The following is a 26,577-nucleotide window of genomic DNA, read 5'->3' as shown; positions in this document are numbered from 1 at the left end:
TTAAGCCCGGATACACATCAAATATCATGCATATTTAATCATATATTAACACATCTCATTCAACATATCACATTTCCATTTCACCATTCAAACTTAACCCATAGTGACCATTCGACTATAAGTCATATGCATAAATTATTTATCGTGCAACTTAGTTCAAGTAGAACCAAAAGGTCACGATTCATCTAATATATACATTTTGCTCACTGATTCGCACACAACCTTTCAAATTACCAATTATAAGATGGTTCCGCACATAGCCCATCCTTATCGATAATTGACGATGGTTTTACCCTTACTCACATATATGTCATAGGCATTTTTACCTATGCTTCTCAATTCACATTCATGATTCAATTCCAATCGATTTAACATGCCTAAGTACATATCGCATACCTGAATAATTTACTTTACGGAATGAATCCACATATCGTATTAGCCATAGTCTTATAGCACCACACCTTAATGGTTTACCTCATCGAAGTTCACATTTAATCACTTTAGTGCCAAGCCATATTCGGCTACCACAAAGGACTAATAATAATAATTTTATACACATCATGGTTTCCTTTAAGTATTTAATAATCACAAATCGTGATATCTCCACCAACACATATACGGCATAGTTTATTCATTGTAACACTCTTTTAGTGCATCAAATTTCCAAATCCAATTCAACTTAAGCATAATAGCCATAATCGGCTTATAGCCTTAAATCATTACATATTCGGCACATTAACTAAATAAAATTTACATTCCCTTTACCATATTAATTTAACTCTTATGCATATAAAAAGGAATCAACCTTAAACACTTAAGAACTTACCTCGAATGTTGCCGAACGATTACAATGGCTATTCGATTACTTTCTCTTTTCTCTTATCCGGATTTGCCCCTCTATGCTCTTGAGCTTAAAATTTAAAAATTTTAAACTAGTCATTATTCGACTATTCAAGCATCACTTTCAAAATATAATATATATATATATATATATATTCAAATTTCACACCTACTGATCATAATAAGCTTATAAGAAATCAATAAGCAACTCATTAACAAATTTTTGTCAATGTTTACCACATAATCATAATTTCACTGCAAGCTGTCTTCCTGAGCAACAGTCACTAAATCATTTATAACTAGAGCTACGAAACTCCAAATCAAGTTCCGTTAATTTTATCTGAAAATATACCCATATATATTTTACCCATAAAATTTTCAGGATTTTTGGTTTGGCCAATCAATACCAGATTTTTCTTAAAGTTTCCCTTATTTCACTGCTTGACTAATCTGACCACTCTTCACTACAAATCAAATTTCTCATTGTAAAGAATTCAAAATATGTTCTTGTTTATTTCATTTGAAACTATACTCATTAAGGAGTCTAAGCATATAAACTTAATCTTATAACCATTTTTTTACAATTTATAATGATTTTTTAAAAACAGAACAGAGGATCTAGAAGTCATTCTGACCCTGTCCCACATCACTTCAAATATCTCATCATCGGCAATTCTTTTGCTTACACAGTTTCTTTTATAAGAAACTAGACTCATTAAGATTTAATTACATAATTTATTCAGCTTCTAATTCATCTCCCACAATTTATGGTGATTTTCCAAAATCACGTTAGTGCTGCTGTCCCAAGCAGATTTATTACCAATTCACTCTTTCACACATACCTTGCATGCATGTTATTTAAACATGCATATCACAAATCAATCATCACATACCTATAACTTCACTTAAGCATAATCTTCCTTTCATCATTTTAAAGCACAACATTACTCAATATTATCCAAGTTCACATTCGGCCATAATACACACAACATGTTAGCCGATTTTCCCCCCTTAGCATCTAAGGCACATGCATGCTCATTTGCTTGGCTCAACTTCATCTATTCTCCATTTTTTATCAAAAGAACATGAAACAACAACCATTTCGCTCATTTTCATTCATGACCAAATGCTCACAACACAACCAAAAATCAAAAATATGCTTCATGGTTTAAGGTAGAAACAAGAAAAACCCATGAACATCAAAATAGAAGCAAAGCACCATGAACTCACCTTGGATTTTCTTCCCCAAGTGACTGAACATTCAAGAGCTCTTTTCCTCTCCTTTCTCTTCTATTTTCAGCTACCATGAACAAGGATGGACAAACTTTTCCCTTTCATCATTTTGTTATTTTTAGTCTTTATTTTATGACATAAAATGATACATATCAATTAGTACCATAACTTCATGTCTTAAATTATTATTATCTAATGCACATGTTGCTTCCCACCAACATCATGGCCGGCCACTACACATAAAATGGGGAGTTTGACATGCAAATCCTCACATTTTACACTACAAATTATTTGCCCACTACAATTTGGCCTATAGCATTTTCAGAAATTTTCACATAGGTCCTATTTCATAATTTTACTCTCAAATGACAAAATCAAAGCATGAAATTTTCACACATGCACTTTCACATATAATAAACATAGAGTATAACATTTAATTATTTCTGTGACTCAGTTTTGTGATCCCGAAACCACTTTCTGACTAGGGCCAAATTAAGGCTGTCACATGGTAATTTGCCCATTTATGTGTTTTTGGACTAAATTGAATGAAAGTATGTTTGAATGAGCTTAATTTGAATATGTTTAGATCAAGAACCAAAGAAACCGGATTTGGATCAGGGAAAAACGAAAGTTGTTGACTAGTCGTCCCATTTCATTTTGCATCGTCCGAGGTAAGTTTATAGGCAAATAGACGTGTTTAATTGTAGATAAATGTTAAATATATATGCTGGTATGGGAAATATGAATTTATATATGCTTATGCCGAATGTGAATAAGCTTGGTAACCATGTTCAAGCATTCGTTTCTACCGAGTTACGACGTCCAAAAGCCCCGTATGAGCCTTAGGAATAGTTAGGATACATATGTCATGACATAGGATTTCAATATGTGATGCGCGAGTAAGACCATGGCATCGATATGTGACTCCAATATATGTGTGTGAGTAAAACCCTGTCTGGGACAGTGGCATCGATATGTGGTTACATGTAAGACCACGCCTAGGACGTTGGCATTGTACGATATATGTGTGATTATCCGAGTGTCCTATCCAATTCCGAATGGTTCAACAGGCATCGATAAGTTGAGATAAAATGTGCAAAAGTGACCTAAAATGGTCAGGTATGAATTGGTTTATTACCTATTTAAAACTAAGTGGGTTAGTTACTTAATATTTGTTGCAAGACATTCTTGAAGTAAAGTAAGTACATATGTGAATGTGAAAAAGGTATTCGGCCTTGTAAATAAATAATATGAACATTATTGAAATTATTTTTAAATATATGCAATTGGTGGTATATTCGGTGATTGATATAAATATATATAATTGTTATACTTTGACTTACGAGTGTATGCATATAATTGTATGTGTATTTATTATGACAAAGATGTTTTGGCTTTGTCATTAATGATAGTTTGTTAATGTATCTTTATATATAAAAGTGTTCATTCGATCATTACTATGCTTATGCATAAGAAGCTGTATTTTGATTCATGAGTATAAGTATATGTGTTCACATAATGATATTTAGCTTTGAAATTGAAGGATATTTTGCTTATATATATGTATGTGTATTTGGCCATATAATATAAATATGTATGTGATTATTGTCCTTTGACCTATGAATTTATGCATATAAAAGTATATGTACTAGTTATGATAAAGAAAATTTGGCTTGGAAATTGAATGATAGTTTGTTAAAATATATATATGTTCATTCGGCCATGAATAATATACAAGTGAAAGTACATATAAAATACATGAATTTGTAAATTTAAAGATTTAAAGTAACTATGATAGTAAAAATTGGTTTAGTTTATATGATTTGATTATGTAGCTAAGTTGTTTATTTGCTTATGACTTACTAAGATATGTAAGCTTACTCTGTGTGTGTTCATGTTTACCTCTGTTTTATAGATTTTGGATTCAAGTTTCAAGCTCGGGAATCGTCAGAGAAGCTTATCACACTATCAACTATCTTCGGTATTTTATAAGTTGAATTTTCGATCCTATGGCATGTATAGGCTAGATTGTAATTTGAAATGTTGGATTTTGGTTTTGTATAATTTAAGCCATGTGAAAATGGCCTAACTTCAATGCTTTATTATATTTTTGTTTGATTATGGCTTATGTTCATTTGGTTATTATGCTATATGTCTTGAATGAATGGTATTCATGATATCTATTTTTGTGCATTAAAGTTGGTTAGTAATTTAGGATATGTGCATTTGGTTGATTTGGTTATGACATATGGATAGATAAAAGTATGGGTGAATTTGGTTCTTAATTTGGTTAAGGTGTTATTCATGATTTGGTATTAAAGGATGATAGGTCATGTTCGAATATAGCAAAAGTTTATTTTGATATTTTTATTACGTAGTAGATAAGATTTGTGTATGGGATATATGTTTATATTTGGTTATTGATTTATTCTTGTGAAGTATAGATTGTATCATGAATTGATTTGGAAGCTTATATAATGTACTTGTGTACTCGGTTATTTGGTGGAAATATATGGAAGGGTTATGGTCAACTTGGTGATTCGGTACTGTATATATATATATATTATATATGTATATATATTTACATATTTTGCACAAGATGAAATGGTATGACTCATTTATTAACTCAAAGTATATATGTATAAGGATAAAAGGTGGTGTTTGGTTATGAAGTAAATGATGTTTGTGTTTGAGTTATAATATGTAATGCATTAATTAGTAAAATGTATGTAAAGAATATGTGGTACATTGGAGTATGCTTATGTTATAAAATAATGATAGGTATGACTATTTGGATTTGATAATTATTTTAAAATCAATTAATTTGTACTAGTAGATCTTGGTTGCCGAATAGACATGAAATGAATATGTTTATGTATCATTTTCAAATGGCACATTATTTGAACACTTTAGATAATTTATTTGAGTGGTTTAATTAGTTAAGTTGATGATATATTTTAGCATATGCTAAGTGAATTATATAATTATTTATTCATGTTATGCAAATGTAGTAATAAGGCAAACGAATGTTACTACTGAAATATTTCACTTATATGAAAGGAAATAATGTATATTTGATTGTATAAAGTATCGCATAACATTGTTTGATAATTAAAATATTTTTATATTTGAATTATTCAAATATCATCAAAGTTAAAGTATATATATTTGAAAAATATGTGAAATGAAATGTATATGAAAAAAGAATTACTAGATGATTAACCTTATAAAGAAAGTCTATTCTGAATTGTTTTATGATTGGTAATGCCTCGTAACCCCATTCCAGCAACAGATACGGGTTAGGGGTGTTACATCTTCCAATATCTGAAGTACTCTTTCCGACTGACCTTCGGTTTGTGGGTGGAAAGCAATGCTAAAATTTAACTTTTTCCCCAAAGCTTCTTGTAACTTTTTCCAAAACCATGAGGTAAATCTCGAATCTCTATTCGAAATAATTGACAAGGGTACTCCATGAAGTCTCACGATTTTGGAGATGTACAAATCAACCAATTTCTCAAGTGGGCAATTAGTACGCACCGTATAAAATATGCCGACTTTGTTAGCCTATCAACAACAACCCATACGGCATCCTTTTTCCTTGGCGACAAAGGCAACCCCGAAACGAAATCCATGGTAACTCGGTCCCATTTCCATTCGGGAACCATTATGGGTTGAAGTAAGCCCAAAGGTACTTTGTGCTTAGCCTTTACTTGTTGACAGACTAAGCATTTTGATACAAACTCCGAGATGTCTCTTTTCATACCCGGCCATAATACATTTTCTTCAAATCATTATATATTTTTGTACTTCCAGGGTGTACTGACAAACAACCACTATGCACATCAAGTAAGATCTTCGAAATCAACTCGGTAACCTTAGGAACACAAATCCTATCTCGGAACATAAGACACCCATTGGAACCAATCCGTAAATCTGATTCAGCACCCAACTCACACTGAGTTCTCTTGGCTTGTAATTCCTTACCACTCTTCTAAGCTTCACAAATCTCTTGCTGGAACATCGATCTTGCTCTCAACTCAGCTAGATTCGAACCATCATCAGTCATAGACAATTGAGCATTCATAGCCCTCAAGGGGAACAATGACTTCCTACTTAAAGCGTCGGCGAGTACATTCGCCTTTCTCGGTTGATAATCGATTATCAGCTCATAGTCTTTTATCAACTCTAACAATCTCCATTCCTGTAGGTTCAACTCCTTTTGAGTCATCAAATACTTGAGACTTTTATGGTTGGCGAACACTCTGCACTTCTCACCGTACAAATGGTATATCCAAATTTTAATGCGAACACGATGGCGGCCAAATCTAAATCGTGTGTCAGGTAGTTTCTCTCATGTGGCTTCAGCTGCCTCGAGGCATAGGCTATAACCTTACCTTCTTCCATGAGCACGTACCCCAATCCATTCAAGGAGGCGTCGCTATACACCACAAATTTTTTTCTCGATTTCGATTGCACTAAAACTGGGGCTTCGGTCAACAAAGCCTTTAATGTCTCAAAACTCTGTTGGCACTTTTCTGTCCATTTGAACTTAACCTATTTTTGTAGCAGCCTCATCATCGTAATAGCTATCATAGAGAACCTTTTAACAAACCGTCTGTAGTATCCCGCTAAGCCTAGAAAGCTTTTAATCTCTGACACATTCCTTGGCGGTTTCCACTCAACAATAGCCGAGATTTTACTCGGGTCAACTCTAATCCCATCCCCCGGTACGATGTGTCCCAAGAATCCGACTTCCCAAAACCAAAACTCACTTTTGCTAAACCTAGCATACAACTGCTTATCTCTCAAAGTTTGCAAGACCGTCCTCAAATGTTCCATATGCTCACTGTCATTACGAGAATAAATCAATATGTCATCGATGAAAACAATGACAAACTTATCCAAATATGGTTAGAAAATATGGTTCATTAAGTCCATAAATACCACAGGGGAATTTGTTAAGCCAAAGGGCATGATGAGGAACTCATAATGGCCATACCTCATCCAAAAAGTAGTTTTCGGTACATCTTGTTCCCTGACTTTTAGTTGGTAATAACCAGACCTCAAGTCTATCTTTGAAAACACAGTGGCTCCCTTCAATTGGTCCAACAAATCATCGATTCTCAGCAAAGGATACTTGTTCTGAACTGTAATCTTCTTGAGTTGTCGGTAGTCTATACATAATCTCATTGATCCATCCTTTTTCTTCACAAATAGCACTAGAGCACCCCACGGGGAAAAGTTTGATCTCGCAAAACTCTTGTCAGTTAATTCTTGTAGCTGTACTTTTAACTTCTTTAACTCCATCGGAGCCATTATATATGGAGCAATCAAGATAGGTGTCGTACCAGGGACTAACTCAATACCAAACTCAACTTCCTTGGCTGAAGGAAATCCGAGCAATTCTTTCGAAAACACATCCGGATACTCACGTACCATTGGCACTGACTCGATCTTGGATTCAGATACTTGAGTATTCAACACAAAAGCGAGACAAGCTTTGCACCCTTTTCTCAAATATTTTTCCGCAGTCATAGATGATATCACTACAGGCAGGTTATCCGATTTATCTGGTTCGACCCAAAGAACATTCCCATATTCACATTTCAACTCAGTAGATTTTCTTCCACAATCCACTACAACATTATGAGAAGTTAACCTATCCATACCAAGGATTACATCAAATTCATCAAACGGCAATAACATGAGGTTAGCTGGAAAACTATGACCCTTAATTGCCAAGGGACAATTTCTACATACTTGGTCAACTAACACATGTTTGCCTAATGGGTTTGACACTTTTACCACAATTTTGGTAGACTCAACTAGCATATTTATACTGGGTACTAATTTAATGCAAACATAAGAATGGGTAGATCCCGGAATAATCAAAGCAACAACAGGTATATCATGGATAGAGAAGGTACACGTAATTACATCAGGAGACACAGCCTCCTCACAGGTACGAATGGCGTAAATCCTTCCAGGCGCTCGACCCTCAAAACTTACAGCAGAACTCTAGGCGCACCTCTGCTGCTAGCCTCACTTCTTGGGTTTTTCTATGGTCTAACTCTTGAAGGAGAATTACTCGCTCTCACACCTTGATCTCTATCTTTCTCGACCATCTTGGGACAACTACAAATAAAATGGTCTAGCGACCCACTTTTGAAACAGCCTCTTTTATTTCCTTGGCACTCCCCTAAATGTCATCTACCATACTTTGAACACTCCGATTTATTCAGTTGAGCATTACCAACGCTCGCGATAGAGGTGGTTTGAGCTTTAAATGCTGTGTACTATTTATTCTTGTTTCTACTAAAGAATCCTACTGACGCATTTGATCAAGTAGGAAACTCTCTTGATCCCTTGGATAATGTCTGATGTGATTTCTACATCTATCATTTCTTTGAGTCACGATACTCAATATTAGCTCTTCTCTTCTCTTTGGCCAATTCTTCAGCCTTACACGCTCTCTCAACGAGTACCACAAATTCTTTTAACTCTAGGATGCCAACCAACAAACGGATGTCTTCATTCAACCCATCTTCAAACCTCTTACACATTGTGGCTTCTGTAGATACACACTTCCGTGCATATTTGCTGAGCCTCATGAACTCAAAATCATATTCTGTCACTGTTATACGGCCTTGCTTCAGTTCAAGAAATTCTTTCCTCTTTTGATCTATGAACCTTTGACTAATATACTTTTTACAGAACTCTTCATGGAAGAATTCCCAAGTTACCCTCTCTCTCAGTACAACTGACACGAGAGTATTCCAACATTGGTAGGTCGAGTCTCGTAGGAGTGACACTGTACACTTCACGCACTCCTCAGGCGTGAACGATAGCTCATCAAATATTCTAATGGTATTTTCCAACCAGAACTCTGCTCTCTCTAGGTCATCATAAATATTAGCCTAAAATTCCTCAGCCCCTTGTTTTCGATTTCTATCTACCAGAGGTTTCTCTCTCTAACTATTCCTACTCATTGGGGAGCCATAAGGACCAGATGAGGAATCGGAGGAGGTGGTGGAGGTGGAGTGTTTGGATTTGCACAAAGAAACTCTAAGTACCAAGCATCCATCATACAAAGGTAGACTTCTCTAGCCCCTCCGCCCTGACTCATCATCACGGGATCACTTTCAACAGGCGTGGTCCCTTCACCGGAAGCTAGTGCATTACTCTCCACATCATCCACTGTAGCTCCGTCAGGATTCATTTACTAAACGAAAACAAAATTTATAGTCATCAGGAGCCGTCACACTATCAATATACAACTATGGCATGTATAGCTAGACTCGTACTCACGCTGGGTTAGTCTTAGAATCAACTAAACCATAGCTCTGATACCACTAAATATAACACCCTTTACACGCATTCAATGCCGGAACATGGATCAAGGCATTACCAGACTTACATTTCAATCATTCATGCCAATCATGTCATAAACTTACTTCTAAGTTAAAACTTTTCAACATTCAATCAATTTGTCCCTAAAACGAGCCTACGAGGTCCAAAACATGCACTGAAAGTGGTTCGAGACTAAATCGAGATCTTTAGAAAATTTTACAAAATCTTACAAAATTTTTCATATTACAAGGGCCATATGCCTATGTGATTAGGGGACACGCCCGTGTGGGCAGCCCATGTGCTTACACACAGCCGGCCTACAGGGGTTTTCACACTGTCTGGCATATGCCCGTGCCCATGGCCCGTGTCCCTCACACGGCCATGACACGCCCGTGTACAAAAACCTTGACATTTTGTTTCTGCCGTCGTCAACCAAATAAGGACACACGGCCAAAGCACACGCCCATGTCCTATCGCCATGTCCTTCACACGGTTGTGTCTCTGCCCATGTGTTTACTACCATGCATACTGACTTTCAAATTCAAGGTGCAGGGGACACATGGGTGGACAACACACCCAAGGGCTGATCGTGTGTCACATGGGGCCTAGACACATGCCTGTGTGGACAAAGGCAAGGCTATCTACCAAGCCTTTATGCCACCCTCAAAGGTACCAACCTACACAACACTTAACATAGCAAATCCATACAGCAATACAAGATCATTCAGCCACAACGTGACATTCAAATGCAAACCCCATTACACTTTAACAACCCTAATATACACTAGTTCATTCAAGCAACTCACTCATCCATGAGAATATCATCATTTGCACATATCAATAATGAATATTAGCTATTATCTATGGCCTTATACAAAATTAAAGGTTTCATCCTAAGCCAACACAATTGGCCAAGTTAACAAAGACACAAAACGCAAAAGTCTAAGTCCCTATACATGCCATATTCAAAAAAAAAAAATAACTATACCAAGTGCTTCAATTGATAGTGTGATTGATGTCTCTGACGTCCGTTGATCCAAAAGCTATATAGGCAGCACTATAAGCAAATGGAAAGGAAGAAGGGTAAGCACAAAGCTTAGTAAGTTGCAATATAAATAATCTACAACAATTTACCATGCCTTAACATACTCATAGCATATCATACTTTGCGCAACATCCATAAATGGTCATAAGCATAACTTGCTTATTTCCAGCCCTTACTAACATATAACATAAATTGAGCTTGTATTTCTTAAGTCTCATAGAAGTACCTATACCACTCACAACATGATCATAAATTCTCTCATTTCGAAATAAACCGTAAATTTACTATTGAACCATTTGGAATACTACCGAATATTCAATAATCCTTAAACATAGGGTAAGATGCCGACGCCATATCCGAGACATGGTCTTCACTGGCTCATATGTGACAACCCGAATTAGGGCCTAATCAGAATAGTGGTTTCGTGACCACAAATCCGAGATAGAAATAATTGTTTTAAAATTATTTGGGGGTTTATGATATGATTTCATGATTTCGTGAAAATTTCGTGATGAAATTCTATGCATTGAGCGCTTAAGTTGAGATTAGGGACTAAACCGAATAAATTGTAAAACTCGTGTTTTAGAAGTTTTTAGTATGAAACTGCTTTGGGATATTAACTAGGAGGTCCTAAATAGCAATTTGACCCATTCCTAAGTTATGGACAAAAGTTGGACATGGAGGGAATTTTTGGAAAGTTTAGTAGTAAGGGTATTTTGGTCATTTGTATATTAAATGAAATAAAATGGGAAAAATAACACAAAATTGGTCATCATCTTCACTAGTTGTTGCCAAAATTTGCTCTCCTCCATAGCTAGGGTTTCTTCAATTTTCAAGCATCATAGTAAGTGATTTCAAGCCCCGTTTTTAATGTTCTTCACATTTTTGAAATCCTCGTAGCTCGGTTTACTTATTTCTACCATTATTTCGAGTTAGGGTGTATGTTTACAAATTTACCCATGAATGACAGGCATGTATTGTGTTGTTTGATGGTAGAATATGAATGTTTGAAGTTAGGAGAATGATCTTTTCTAAGCGATTTTTAACGAAAACGAGCAAAACGGCATAATCGATAAAAATACCTATTGTTCATAACTATGTGTTAGAGTGAGAATTTGATGTTGCCATAGAAGAGAAAAATGATCAGTAGGTCATTAAACATAAGAATAAGGGCTGAAATTAAATTTCCGAGCCTTGGGGCAAAATCGTAATTTTGTAAAAGTTAGGGGCAAAAATGTAATTTTTGTATAATGTGATTTTTGGATTAAAATAAATATTTCAAGTGTTAAATGAACTAAATATGTTGTTATAGATCAAGAAAAGCGTGGAATTGACCTCGAACGGGGAAGGAGAAAGTTTTGGACTAAATTGCAAAATTCCCATATTTTGCACCGAGGTAAGTTTGTATGTAAATAATACATTAATTTCATTTACATTCTTATATTTCAGCCTATTATATATATTAGATGATGTTGAAGTATAAATCGACTATTGGAAGAATGGAAATAAGTAATAGAGAGAGATCCGGTTAAACATTCTGAAAGATCGAATAAAATAGAGGGGGCGTAGCTAGGTCACATGTAAGGTGCCGAGTGCACATCATGTGTACAAGAAAGCTACGAGATACTATGCAGTAGCTAGGTCACATGTGTGATACGGGATGTATCCCATGTAGACAAGAGAGCTACGTGAGAGATAAATGTAGCTAGGTCGCATGCGTGATTCCAGGTGAAGGACACCATGTAGACAAGAGTGCTACGAGACAAATCGGCTAGATCGCATGAGTGGTACTAAGTGTTCACCATGTGTACAAGAGAGCCGAATTAAATGAAATATGATGGTGGGGCTGTGTGCTGAAACCATAAAGTATCGAGGATTAATCTGAATTGTTCAACGGGATGGCTTTGTGGTGACATTGTAATCATGGGCCTATACTTGTGATGTATGAAATGTAGTGAAAATGATTTGTGATATATATATATATCTATATATATAAGTTAAAATGAGGTTAGTACAATGAATGTGTGAAAGAGTGAAATTAGCATTAAAACTGTTTTGGAAAGTATCAGTGACGTGATTTTTAAAAATCACCAAAAATAGAAGAAATTTAATTAGAGGTTGAATGGGATGTCAAATTAAAGGTTAATGAGTCAATTTTCATATAAAAGAAACAGAGAAAGCAAAGGAATTCTATATTCTGAGATATTTACAATTGTGTATGACTTGCTCAGAATGACTATGTGATCCCCTATTCCAACTTTGAAAAATCATTAAAAATTGTAAAAAACAAATTAAGAAATATAGTTTATATTCCTAAATTACTTATTGAGTCTAGTATTAAATGAACAGTTTTCATGGTTATTTGAATTGTGTACTGAGAGAAATTCAATTCGTAGTGAACAGAGGGCAGATCAGTTGAGCTGTGTAACAGGGGAAACTTTAACTAAAAAACTGTACTAATTGGCTGAACCTAAAATTCTATAAAAAAATTAGTAAGAATTTTTATGAGTCTAGATTCTGGGAAATTTTACGGATTTGAATTTCGAGTTTTGTAACTTGAGTTATGATTTATTTAGTGATCATGACGCAGGAGGGGCAGCTTGATCAAACCGGAGTAAATAGTAAAAAAAATTAAAAATATGATATAATTGAGTTATGTTGTAAACATATTAGATTCCTTATCTGTTATTTATATACTTACTTACTAAGCTATAAGCTTACTTTCTTTACTCTCCTTTGTCTTATAGTGTCATCCAGCTAGCACAGGAGTTAGAGATCGTTGAAGATCCGTCCGCACTATAAATACTCTTGGTATCTGAACTCAACATTTTGAAATATGGCATGTATAGCAGACTTAGTTATTTTGTTACGTGTCATAATTGTCTAGGTTTAAAATACTACTTATAGTATCAAACTAATCATTTTGTACGAAGCCTTTGAAATTGGTTTGTATTGTTAGTGGCATATGTTATAATGATTCATGATCAAATTGCACGCCATATTTTTGTTGGGTTTTATTTAATAGTATATACTATAATTTGTTAATACCTCTTACCCTGTTCTGGTGACGAATACGGGTAAGGGGTGTTACATTTAGTGGTATCAGAGCTATAGTTTAGTCGGTTCTCGGACTAATAAAGTGTGTGTAAAAGTCTAGCTATACATGCCATAAAAATATTGTGATAGTGTGGTGACTCCTAATTATTCTAAACTGTGTTTTGTTTTCATATAGTAATGGATCTTGAAGGAACTGCGGCTGATGATGATGCTAGTAATGCGCCAGCTCCCGCACAAGGGACCGCGCTTGTCGAAAGTAGACCTGAGACATTGAGATAGGGAGATGAGACTCGGGATGCCTTTCTCCAAATGATGAACAATTGGTATACTGAATTTATTCGAGCAAATCCAAATGCTCAACCTCCTCCACCCCCTCCCATACCTCAGACGATTCCTGTAGCTGCTCAAGGCATAGATTTGGTAAGAACGAACAAGCCTCCGGTTGACAAGATTCAAAAACAAGGGGCCAAAGAGTTTAGAGCAAAGATCGATGATGATCCTGAGAAAGCGGAGTTCTGGCTTGAAAATTCTACCCGTGTATTTGATGAGCTCTCATGTACACCCGAGGAGTGCTTAAAGTGTGCTGTATCACTTTTGAGAGATTTGGCCTACCACTGGTGGAAGACTTTGGTAGCAGTGGTGCCAAAAGAAAGAGTTACTTGGGATTTCTTCCAGGAAGAATTCAGAAAGAAATACATAAGTCAGTGATTTATTGATCAAAAATGGAAGGAGTTCCTTGAATTGAAGCAGGGCAAGATGTCTGTGGCAGAGTATGAACGTGAATTTGTAAGACTCAGCAAGTATGCCCAGGAATGTATGTCCACCGAGGCCATTATGTGCAGAAGGTTTGAGGATGGGCTAAATGAGGACATTAAAGTGCTTGTAGGAATTTTGGAGTTGAAAGAATTTGTAGTATTGGTTGACCGAGCTCTTAAAGCCGAAGAATTGAACAAAGAAAGAAGAAAAGCTGCTATTGAGGCTCGAGATGCCAGAAAAAGGCCGATAAGCAAGTCATTTCAATCTCAACCAAAGAGGTCCCAAGAGACAAACCCTCGAATGATAGTTTCAACTGGGGATTCACACAGAGATCGTGGTAGAGCATATTCGGGGTCTAAAGCTCAAGCTACTTCGGTGGCAAGTGTGGGTAATGTGCGACCTAGAAAGCCCGAGTGTCAACAATGTGGCAGGCAACATTATGGTGAGTGTTGGGGAAACGAACGAGCTTGTTTCAGGTGCGGTTCACGCGAACATTTTATTAGAGACTGTCCGGAGAAAGTTAAAGAAGAAAGATTTTAGAGTGCTAGACAGAATACCACCGCTAGTAGAGGTAGACCACCGAGAAATACTGGATGTGGGGCTAGCAGTAAAACTGCGATGAAAGATTCAGCGGCAAGATCAGAAGCTAGAGCACCTGCTAGAGCTTATGCTATACGTGCCCGAGAAGATGCATCATCTCCCGATGTCATTACTGGTACATTTTCTCTCTATGATACTATTGTTATTGCATTGATTGATCCCGGGTCCACTCATTCCTATATTTGCATTAATTTAGTATCTAATAAAAAGTTGCCTGTTGAGTTTACTGAGTTTACGATTAAAGTGTCGAACCCCTTAGGCCAATATGTGCTAGTTGACAAGGTTTGCAAGAATTGCCCATTAATGATTCAAGGTCACTGTTTTTCGGCTAATCTGATGCTGTTACCATTTGATGAGTTTGACGTTATCTTGGGAATGGACTGGTTGACATTGTATGATGCCAAGGTAGATTGTAAACAAAAAACACTAGAGTTGAAATGTGAAAATAGAGAAATTCTGTGGGTTGAAACAGATGAATCAAATAAATTGCTATGGTGATTTCGCACATGTCTGCACAGAAATACATGAGGAAAGGGTGTGAAGCTTATCTGGCTTATGTAATGAATACTGAGTTGCCTCAACTGAAGTTTGAATCAGTACCGATAGTCTGTGATTTTCTAGATGTATTTCCAGAGGAATTGCCTGGGTTGCCTCCGAACAGAGAGATAGAGTTTGCCATTGATTTGTTGCCGGGTACTACACCGATCTCGATTGTTCCATATAGAATGGCTCTGACTGAATTAAAAGAATTGAAGGCTCAATTGCAAGAGTTAACAGATAAGGGATTTGTGAGACCGAGTTTCTCTCCCTAGGGTGCTCCTGTATTGTTCGTAAAGAATAAGGATGGTTCAATGAGACTTTGCATTGATTACCGTCAGCTTAATAAGGTGACTATAAAGAACAAGTACCCATTGCCGAGGATTGATGATTTATTCGATCAGTTAAAGGGGACCACAGTGTTTTCAAAGATCGATTTGAGGTCTAGTTACTACCAGTTGAGAGTTAAGGAGTCGGATGTGCCGAAAACCGCCTTTAGGACAAGGTATGGACATTATGAGTTTCTTGTGATGCCTTTCGGCTTAACAAATGCTCCAGCTATATTTATGGACTTAATGAACCGGATCTTTCGGCCATATTTGGATAAGTTTGTAGTAGTGTTTATAGATGACATTCTAATTTATTCTCGGGATGAGTCTGAACATGTCGAACACTTGAGAACCATATTGCAGATCTTGAGAGAAAAGAAACTGTTTGGTAAGTTTAGTAAAAGTGAGTTCTAGCTTCGTGAAGTCGGATTTTTGGGACATATAGTCTCAGGTGATGGTATTCGGGTGGATCCAAGCAAGATTTCTACGATCGTTGATTGGAAACCGCCAAAGAATGTATCCAAGGTTAGAAGCTTTTTAGGCTTGGCCGGGTATTATAAACGTTTTGTTGAGGGATTTTCGATGATTGCCTCTCCTATGACTAAGTTGTTGCAAAAGAATGTTAAGTTTGAATGGACTGATAAATGTTAGCAGAGTTTTGAAAAGTTGAAAGCACGACTGACTGAAGCACCAATTTTAGTACAGCCCGAGCCAGGAAAGGAGTTCGTAATTTATAGTGATGCATCATTGACAGGCCTTGGATGTGTGTTGATGCAAGAGGGTAAAGTGGTAGCTTATGTTTCGAGACAGTTAAAACCGCATGAGAAGAAATATCCTACACATGATTTGGAATTGGCCGCTATTGTCTTTGCCTTGAAGATTTGGCGACATTATTTGTATGGTGAAAAATGCCAAATTTTTACTGATCACAAAAGTTTGAAGTATTTGATGAATCAAAAGGATTTGAATCTGCAACAGCGGAGATGGCTTGAATTATTAAAGGATTATGAGCTAGTGATTGATTATCATCCAGGAAAAGCAAATGTAGTTGCTAACGCATTGAGCAGGAAATTTCTTTTTACTTTGAGAGCCATGAATACGGAGTTAGCATTGTCTGATGATGGGTCAATCTTATCAGAGATGAGGGCTAAACCGTTATTTCTCCAGCTGATTTGTGATGCTCGAAAGAACGATAGTGAGTTGCGAACCAAGAGAACTCTATGCGAATCAGGTTACGACTCGATTTTCGAGTTGGACCGACGAAATTTGATGTTTGAGACAGGATATGTGTACGTAAAAACGATGAATTGATTCGAAAATATTACATGAGGCGACAAAGGGTCTGTTTATCGATTCACCCCGGTAGCACAAAAATGTATAATGATTTAAAGAAGTTGTATTGGTGGCGGTATGAAAAGGACATTTCAATTTGTAACCAAGTTGTGACACCCAAAATTGACCCTAGTCGGAATGTGGTTTCGGGACCACAAAACCGAGGCATAAAAATAATTAAAATTTATTTTGATGCCTATGATATGTGTTAAATTGTGTATGACATTTTGATGTTTCAATTTAGAATTATAAATGTGAATTTCACTAGAAAGGACCTAGTAGTAAACTTTGAAAGTATGATGGGGAAATGTGTGATGACTAGTTGAGCATGCATGCAAAAATAAGGGATTTGCATGTCAAATTTCCCCAAAGATGGTATAGTGGCCGGCCATGACAAGGGAATATGGGCAAGGAAAACATGTTATGACATGTTTTGTTAATGCATGATGTGATAAATGATAAAAAATTAAGCATGTAGGAAGAGAAACAAAAATCAAAATTTGCTCATCCTTCCCCCTTTTGCCGTGAGTGAAAGAGAAGCAAAGAAAAAATTTTGTTCACCTATTTTTCTCTTCTTTGGCCGAAAATACTAAGGAAAAGGAAGGATTTTTGCTTCATTTTCTTTGTTTAGAAGAGATCTAGAAGGAAATTTGGCTAAACTTGCAACAAGAGTAAGGTATGTATGAGGTTGTGTTGGGAGTTTCATGCATGTTTTGGTTGCTAATTTGATGTGCATGTTAGCCATGGCTCAAATCTTTGTTATGCCATGGAAATGGCATTTGGCCAAAGTTGTTATGGTGATAAAGCCATTGCATGCTAAGTGTGAAGCTTGATGATGATGCATGCAATGATGGATTGTCTACTCTTGAGTAAGATTTTGAGTTTTCTTTTGTTTAACCATGATTGAAGTTGAAAAGGGCATGATTGTCATATTCGGCCATGATGCATTCATTAGCATGGTTCATGCTTCTTGCATGTTAGTTAAAATTTGTGTTTTGGATGGCTATGGACACCTTGAAATTCGCCATGCTCATATATGTATATATATGTTTGCACATGATGTTTTGGTTATGAACTAAGTGATGAATATATTGGTTTAAAGAAGAAGATGTGGAAGAATGCTTGTGAAATTGCAAGCACAATTCGCCTAGCACACATATAAGTGCTTGATGCTATATTATAAGTTTTGGGCCACAATGTGCAAAGCATTAACTAGTAAAATGCATGCTGTTTTGTGAGGTATTAAGTGCAAAATTGACCTCAACATGTACATGAATATTCGCCTTGGGTAGCCTATTGAAGGCCTTAGCATTTCCTTGATGCTCGAATAAATTGTATTGAATTGCTTGATGTAGTATAAAATGTGCATGACCATTGTGTATTCAAGCTAAAGGGTGGCCATATGACCATTTAAACTCCTTGTCATATTCGCCATAAGCTAGCACAATGAGGTTTTAATAAATTGAATTTGTTTGAATTAGCTCAAGAGCTTAGAGGGCCACAATTGGACAAGGGAAGGAGAAAGTGATCGAATAGCCGAAAAAGCCGTTCGACAACATCCGAGGTAAGTCCTCAAGAAGTGACCCTACTTGAATTATGTGAAATAAAGTATGGATGTGTATTGATTATTGATTATGTGTGCATGAGTATTTGAATTCTACCCGGCTAAGTCCCGGGCGAATATGCTTGTGACTATAATTGCGTTTGAGCCTTAGTAACGAAAATGAAATATGTATGTCCAATGATAATTGATGTATGTGTTCATGGGAAATTGAATGATATCCGGGCTAAATCCAAGACAATTATGCTGGAAATTATATCCGGTTAAGACCGAAGGCAATTGTGCTAGTGGCTACATCCGGCTAAGACCAAGGCATTCAGACGAGACATTCTATCCGGCTAAGACCAAGGCATTTGTGCACATGGTTATATCCGGTTATATTCAAGAATCTTGGGCTGGAGGTGAGTGTTGGTTGCTGTAATAAATTCAATGAGTACACTCGAAAAGCCCAAAGAATGAGGTACGTTTATATGTGCATTGGAAAGTCGACACGTTTGAGCAACATTCGCTCAATCGACTAATGAATTTCAGTTATTGAATTGATTGATACTTTGTGAAATTATATAATGATGAAGTGTGAAGTAAGAATGTGTATTAATGAAATGATGCATTTGGCTATGTGAATGTATTGCTGTAATTAGAGTTGATTATATTCCTTGAGACTTACTAAGCATAAAATGCTTACCCGTTGCTTTGGCTCTCGCTTTTCTAGATTTCGCTCAAGCAATCGGATTTGGGATCGTTGAAGTCGAAGTCATCCACACTATCAAGCCTCCATTTTGGTATAAATTTTTGGTTGAACTTGAGATGGCATGTATAGGACTACCCCTTGTTGGTTGAATATGTTGTGATGTATATATGTACGGCCATGCGAAAATGGCTCGTAAAAGTGAAGTATCGACTTAGACAAATTGTGGGTTGTATGTATATATTTGGTGTCATGATGTGGCTATGGCTTGGAAATGGGAATGTTGGTCATATGATCAGCCATTGGCATGGTTAAAATGATCATATATGAACCTATGTATGGCAAGACTAGTTGGTTCATGGAGACTACCAAATAGGTAAGACCTACCTTAAAAATAGATGCTGCCAGCTGCAGGGACGTGAATATGAAAAATCACCAAAATTCGTAGGAATGGAATTAAATAGTGAATAAGCTATGTAAATGAACCTTGATGAGTCTATTTTCATATGGAAGAAACGAGATGGTCATAGGAGTTACATGTTAAGAGATATTAAAGCTATTGTGAGACAGGGCCAGAATGGTTTCTGGGTTCCCTGTGACAACTTTAAAAATTTACTATAAATTATCCAAAAAGAATTAGGAGACATACCTTATATGTACAGATTCTATTTTGAGTATAGTTTCATTAGAAACAAACGGCACCAGCATTAAAGCCCTTTACGGAGAGATATTCAAGTTATACCACGCAAAGGTCAGAGCAGTCGATCCCTGTAACATGGGTGACTTTAACTAATAAACTGTACCAATTGGCCCAACCAAAAATTCTAGAAATAAATACATGGATGGATATATGAGTCTAAATTCAGGTAAAATTTACGAAACCAGTTTCCGAGTTTTGAAACTCGAGATATGATTTTTAAGACGACAGTGATGCAGTTTTCCAGCCTGACTGGAAATGTCAAATGGATGGGCAAAACAAGTGAACTTGGCTTGTTAACCCCTCGTGTCCGACACCGGCGATGGTCTCGGGTTCGGGGTGTTACACAAGTGTTTGATCTGTCAACAAGTAAAAGCTGAACATCAAGTGCCTTCAGGACTACTTCAACCGGTAATGGTGCCTGAGTGGCAATGGGACAAGATTACCATGGATTTTGTAACCGGTTTGCCTTTGACTCCTAAAAAGAAGGATGATGTCTGGGTAGTGGTTGATAGATTAACAAAGTCAACCCACTTTATACCAGTACGTACCAATTACTCACTTGATAAATTAGTCGAATTATATATTGCTGAAATTGTGAGGTTGCATGGAGTACCTATGTCTATAATATCAGATAGAGATCCGAGATTTACCTCAAGATTTTGGAAAAAGTTACAAGAAGCTTTGGGTACAAAATTGAACTTTAGTACCGCGTTTCATCCACAAATAGATGGTTAGTCAGAAAGAGTAATCCAGGTACTCGAGGTTATGCTTAGATGCTATGTCTTAGAATTTGGAGGTAGTTGGGAGAAATATCTATCTTTGATTGAATTTGCCTACAATAACAGTTATCAGTCAAGTATACAAATGGCACCGTACGAAACCTTGTATGGTCGTAAGTGTCAGACTCCTTTATATTGGACCGAATTTAGTGAGAAACAGATTCACGGAGTTGATCTAGTTAAAGAAACCGAAGAGAAAATAAAAGTAATTCGAGATTGCTTGAAAGCTACTTCAGATCGACAAAAGTTATATGCAGATTTAAAAAGAAAAGAGATTGAACTTCAGGTGGGTGATAAAGTGTTCTTGAAGGTGTCACAATGGAAAAAGATTCTGAGATTTAGCCGAAAAGGCAAGTTGAGTCCACATTTTATTGGGCCGTACTAGATTACTGAGAGGATTGGACCAGTGGCATATCGGTTGGCCTTATCGGCAGAGTTAGAAAGAATTCATAACGTGTTTCAGGTATCAATGTTGCGACGTTATCATTCTGATCCTTCACACGAGATTTCTCCAACAGAAATTGAGATTCGACCGGATATGACCTATGAGGAGGAACCAATAAACATTTTGGCTCGAGAAATTAAACAGTTAAGAAAGAAAAGTATAGCCTTAGTGAAAGTATTGTGGCACAGACATGGGATAGAAGAGGCTACGTGGGAACCTGAGGAAGCTATGAGGAAACAGTACCTAAACCTCTTTACCGGTAAGATTTTCGGGGACGAAAATCTCTAAAGGGGGAGAATTGTGACAACCCGAATTAGGGCCTAATCGGAATAGTGGTTTCGTGACCACAAATCCGAGATAGAAATAATTGTTTTATAATTATTTTGGGGTTTATGATATGATTTCGTGATTTCGTGAAAATTTCGTGATGAAATTCTATGCATTGAGCGCTTAAGTTGAGATTAGGGACTAAACCGAATAAATTGTAAAACTCGTGTTTTGGAAGTTTTTAGTATGAAATTGCTTTGGGATATTAACTAGGATGTCTTAAATAGAAATTTGTCCCATTCCTAAGTTATGGACAAAAGTTGGACATGGAGGGAATTTTTGGAAAGTTTAGTAGTAAGGGCATTTTGGTCATTTGTATATTAAATGAAATAAAATGGGAAAAATAACACAAAATTGGTCATCATCTTCACTAGTTGCTGCCAAAATTTTCTCTCCTCCATAGCTAGGGTTTCTTAATTTTCAAGCTTCATTGTAAGTGATTTCAAGCCCCGTTTTTAATGTTCTTCACATTTTTGAAATCCTCGTAGCTCGGTTTACTTATTTCTACCATTATTTCGAGTTAGGGTGTATGTTTAAAAATTTACCCATGAATGATAGTCATGTATTGTGTTGTTTGATGGTAGAATATGAATGTTTGAAGTTAGGAGAACGATCTTTTCTAAGCGATTTTTCACGAAAACGAGCAAAACGGCATAATCGATAAAAATACCTATTGTTCATAACTATGTGTTAGAGTGAGAATTTGATGTTGCCATAGAAGAGAAAAATGATCAGTAGGTCATTAAACATAAGAATAAGGGCTGAAATTAAATTTCCGAGCCTTGGGGAAAAATCGTAATTTTGTAAAAGTTAGGGGGCAAAAATGTAATTTTTGTATAATGTGATTTTTGGATTAAAATAAATAGTTCGAGTGTTAAATGAACTAAATATGTTGTTATAGATCAAGAAAAGTGTGGAATCGACCTCGAACGGGGGAAGGAGAAAGTTTTGGACTAAATTACAAAATTCCCATATTTTGCTCCGAGGTAAGTTTGTATGTAAATAATACATTAATTTCATTTACATTCTTATATTTCAGCCTATTATATATATTAGATGATGAAGTATAAATCGACTATTGGAAGAATGGAAATAAGTAGTAGAGAGAGAGATCCCGGTTGAACATTCGGAAAGATCGAATAAGATAGAGGGGGCGTAGCTAGGTCACATGTATGGTGCCGAGTGCACATCATGTGTACAAGAAAGCTACGAGATACTATGTAGTAGCTAGGTCACATGTGTGATACGGGATGTATCCCATGTAGACAAGAGAGCTACGTGAGAGATAAATGTAGCTAGGTCGCATGCGTGATTCCAAGTGAAGGACACCATGTAGACAAGAGAGCTACGAGACAAACCGGCTAGGTCGCATGAGTGGTACTAAGTGTTCACCATGTGTACAAGAGAGCCGAATTAAATGAAATATGATGGTGGGGCTGTGTGCTGAAACCATTAAGTATCGAGGATTAATCCGAATTGTTCAACGGGATGGCTTTGTGGAGACATTGTAGTCATGGGCCTATACATCACAAGTATAGATTTTTAATAATTTTTCAAAGTTGGAACAGGGGATCACATAGTCATTCTGAGCAATTCACACACAATTGTAAATATCTCAAAATATAGAATTCCTTTGCTTGCTCTGTTTCTTTTATATGAAAATAGACTCATTAAGCTTTAATTTCACATCTCATTCAACCTCTAATTATATTCCTTCTATTTTGGGTGATTTTTAAAAATCACGTCACTGATACTGTCCAAAACAGTTTTAATGCTAATTTCACTCTTTCACACATTCTTTGTACTAACCTCATTTTAACTAATAAACTGTACTAATTGGCTGAACCAAAAATTCTAAAAAAAAATTAGTAAGAAGTTTTATGAGTCTAGATTTAGGGAAATTTTACAGATTTGAATTTCGAGTTTCGTAACTCGAGTTATGATTTATTTAGTGATCATGACACAGGAGGGACAACTTGATCAAACCGGAGTAAATAGTAAAAAAAATTAAAAATATGATATAATTGAGTTATGTTGTAAACATATTAGATTCCTTATCTGTTATTTATATACTTACTTATTAAGCTATAAGCTTACTTTCTTTTCTCTCCTTTGTCTTATAGTGTCATCCAGCTAGCACAGGAGTTAGAGATCGTTGAAGATCCGCCCGCACTATCAATACTCTTGGTATCTGAACTCAACATTTTGAAATATGGCATGTATAGCAGACTTAGTTATTTTGTTACGTGTCACAATTGTCTAGGTTTAAAATACTACTTATAGTATCAAACTAATCATTTTGTACGAAGCCTTTGAAATTGGTTTGTATTGTTAATGGCATATGTTATAATGATTCATGATCAAATTGCACGCCATATTTTTGTTGGGTTTTATTTAATAGTATATACTATAATTTGTTAATACCTCGTACCCTGTTCCGGCGACGGATACGGGTAAGGGGTGTTACATCATATATCAAAGTCGATGCCATGTTCGAGACATGGTCTTATATTGACTCTCATATATACAGACCGTTGCCATGTCCCAGACATAATCTCACTGGTTCTCATCTGTCAGTGTCAATGCCATGTTTCAAACATGGTCTTACACTAGCTTTCAGGTCTCGAGGCCGATGCCATGTCCCAGACAAGGTCTTGCACTAGCTCTCACAATGTGGCCGATGCATGTCCTAGACATGTCTTACACTAGCACACATATCACCCAAATGTCATGGCATGAATGTCAAATTTATTCCTAAGGTTCAACCTGGAGATTTTCACATTAAGTCTCATCATACATCTCTCATAGCCACATTCAAACATTTTATGCAAAATTAATCATTAAAGGCATAATAACGATAAAGTTGTAATATTTACTCACAACTTACCTCTGTATGCAAAAATGTAGGCGACTAATTAGATTTAGTCCACTAGCTTGGCTTTCCCCCGATCTAGGTTCGGATTGCATGTTTCTTGATCTAAAATAATAAAATTCACTCATTTAATCATCACATTAATTTAAAACATTTCACAATTCATGTTTTCGCAAAATGATCGTTTTGCCCTTAGACTTTACAAAAATTATGACTTTACCCTTAGGCTCGTAAAACAATTTTAATCAAATTTTCTCACTAATCAAGCCTAGCTGAATTCTTTGTATACTAGAAGCAGCCCGAAATTCCCATTATTTCACACAATTACTATCCATTTAACCAACTTTCCAAAATGGTCCATTTAGGGGTTTTCATGAAAACCCCTTTCACAAAAGTTGTTTATTTCACAACCATGATTCATTTTCTACTATAAAAATTCAAAAAATAAAATAAAAAATAAAGAATCTCATGGTAAAACCCTAGACTTTCAACCATTTTGTAAAATAGTCCCCTCATTAGTTAGGTTAAGCCATAAGGGTTCCAAAAACACAAAAATCATAAAAAATAACCATCAATATCACTTACTTGCAAATGATTACAGTTGCTGAAATTTTGAGCTTTCAAAACCCCTATTTTTGCTGGTATATTAGGTGGGTGAAGAAGAAGAAGGAAAAAATGGCAACTTTCCTTTTAGTTTTATTTTTTTCCAAATAAGCCACCTAATGCCCACCAAACTTTTGCCCTTTATGCGATTTAGTCCTTTTTCACAATTATGCTCACAAACACTAAAATTAATTCAACAAATTTTCATGCACTTACATAATCATGCTATAATACCAAAATAATAATAAAAATAATTTCTCCAACTTCAGATTTATGGTCCCGAACCCACTGTTCCGACTAGGCCCAAAAGTCGGGCTGTTACAGTTAACGGTTAACCATTGGGGATGTAAACATAGTTCCAGATGCTTGAATTGAAAACCTTTTTTCATTTGATGAGTTTTGGTTACATGATTAATCTTATTTGATGGAAGTCTGAATCTAGCTAAATTAAAAAGCTAAAGCGATGTTTTCTTTGAAAGATTGAGAACCTTAGGACTGTAATAGTAAGTGGTAAACTAAATGAGTACAGTGCGAGACGACTTTTGATTTTGATTTATGTTATTATTACTCTGTGATAGAATGCACGCAATGAATTATCCAGAGCTTATGCAGAAAATGTTGTATGAGATTCAGTAGTAGCTAGTTTGTTCATTTAGAAAGTAATTCAGATATTTGACGATATGCTCTGACACTATGTTTTATAGTTCAAAGGTGAAAGTGATTATGAAAGTTGAAAGCAACTTTAGACTGATATAAGTAGTATACCGATTCTAAAATTTAAGATATTGGATTCTAGATCTGTAACACCCCGTACCCGAGTCCGTTACCGGAGTCGAACACAAGGTGCACACAGACTTAACTTAATTGTTTTCATAGTCCATAAAAAAAATTTCCAGACAAGCTGGTTACTGCATCACTGTCGCCTTAAAAATCGTATCTTGAGTTTCAAAACTTGAAAATCAGTTTTGTAATTTTTCCCTGAAACTAGACTCATATGTCCATCTACAGATTGTTTTCTAGAATTTTTGGTAGATCCAATTAGTACAGTTTATTAGTTAAAGTCTCCCATGTTACAGGGGTCGACTACACTGACCTTCGCGCGTTATGTGACACCCCTAATGTGACCCCAGTCGGAGAGTGGTTTCGGGACCACGAAACCGAGTCACAAGAATAATTAAGTATTATATTACGTGCTTATTGTATGTGGAATTGGTATGCGTAAATATTTCGGGTCTCGATTTCTATTAATTAGATGCAAATTTATAAGAAAGGACCCATGTGCTAGGACTTGAAAATGTGATAGGTGTATTTTTAAGTGGCCTAATAATGCATGAAGTGAAATGAATGGAGTTGCATGTCAATTATCCCATTCCCTAAGGTGGATGGCCGGCCATGACAAATTATGGGCAAGGGGAAACATGTTCCCAACATGTTTTACTAATGGATGATGTTAGAAATGATAAAATAAGAGTATGAAAAAAAAAAAGTGTTCATTCTTCTCCATAGGCTTGGCGAATGTCCTA

The sequence above is a fragment of the Gossypium arboreum genome, chromosome 2 (assembly GCF_025698485.1).
Source record: "Gossypium arboreum isolate Shixiya-1 chromosome 2, ASM2569848v2, whole genome shotgun sequence".
In the NCBI taxonomy this organism is placed as follows: Eukaryota; Viridiplantae; Streptophyta; class Magnoliopsida; order Malvales; family Malvaceae; genus Gossypium; species Gossypium arboreum.
Note: the sequence above shows the minus strand (reverse complement) of the source record.